The sequence below is a fragment of the Gymnodraco acuticeps genome, unplaced genomic scaffold (genome assembly GCF_902827175.1).
Source record: "Gymnodraco acuticeps unplaced genomic scaffold, fGymAcu1.1, whole genome shotgun sequence".
Lineage (NCBI taxonomy): Eukaryota > Metazoa > Chordata > Actinopteri > Perciformes > Bathydraconidae > Gymnodraco > Gymnodraco acuticeps.
In genome coordinates this window covers 2,271,216-2,272,054 of record NW_022992336.1, presented here as the reverse complement: position 1 = coordinate 2,272,054, position 839 = coordinate 2,271,216, and positions in this window count along the sequence as shown.

Sequence of the window (839 nt, the reverse complement as noted above, 5' to 3'; positions counted from 1 at the left end):
ATTCAATTTAATTTGGGAGGCCACAATTTGGGCGTTGTTTTCCCCCATAGGCCAACCCAAGACTACCCATAATGGTTCCAGTCATTATGTATAATATAAAGCCTATATTCTTACGGGAAGGAAGAAAAAGTGAAAACCCAATAACAGAGATTAGCACTAACATCGGACATGTTCATGCACGTCCATCATAGCCAGGAATACTGAGAAAAAAAGTCCATACCTAACAGTAATCTTTATAAAAAATGTTATAAACTAAACACCACGACGTGTAGCTAAAACGTGCACATTGAGAATATGGCCTTTATTTAATTTATTTGAGTTATATTGTGAGTTAATAACCTAGTCCTTCTGGCATGTATCACAGGTCTGTTATCATGTCACCCAGGAACGCACCAAGATGTATTTGTCGTCACCTTAATGGCAGCTTTATTTGTAATTCTCACCCAGGAATAAAGCCAGGCTCTCGGTATGCAAATGCCCATTAACAGCCTGTAGTTGAAGCAGCGCTACATGTCTCCTTGTGTAGAGTTTTAGCGTGCCATTATGCTAAAATTCAGAAAGGGGTTGCTCGACCTTTGGGGTTCTAAAAACAAAACATGCCCTCCTCTTACGCAGTGCTGTCATAGTTCTTTTTTCATCTTTTTTATCATCCAGAAGTTTCCTTTGAAGTTAACCACTCGGCGTTACATTTGCAAAAAAAATGTTGATTAAAAAAAAAATCTCAGACGGTTTCAAACTCCCCTCTCCTACAGTCCCGCCTCCCCACAGTGAGCAGGTTTCAAGGAACCCCCATTTGGTAGGTGGAGAGGGAAGCGATAACGACAGAGGGCAGCAGAACC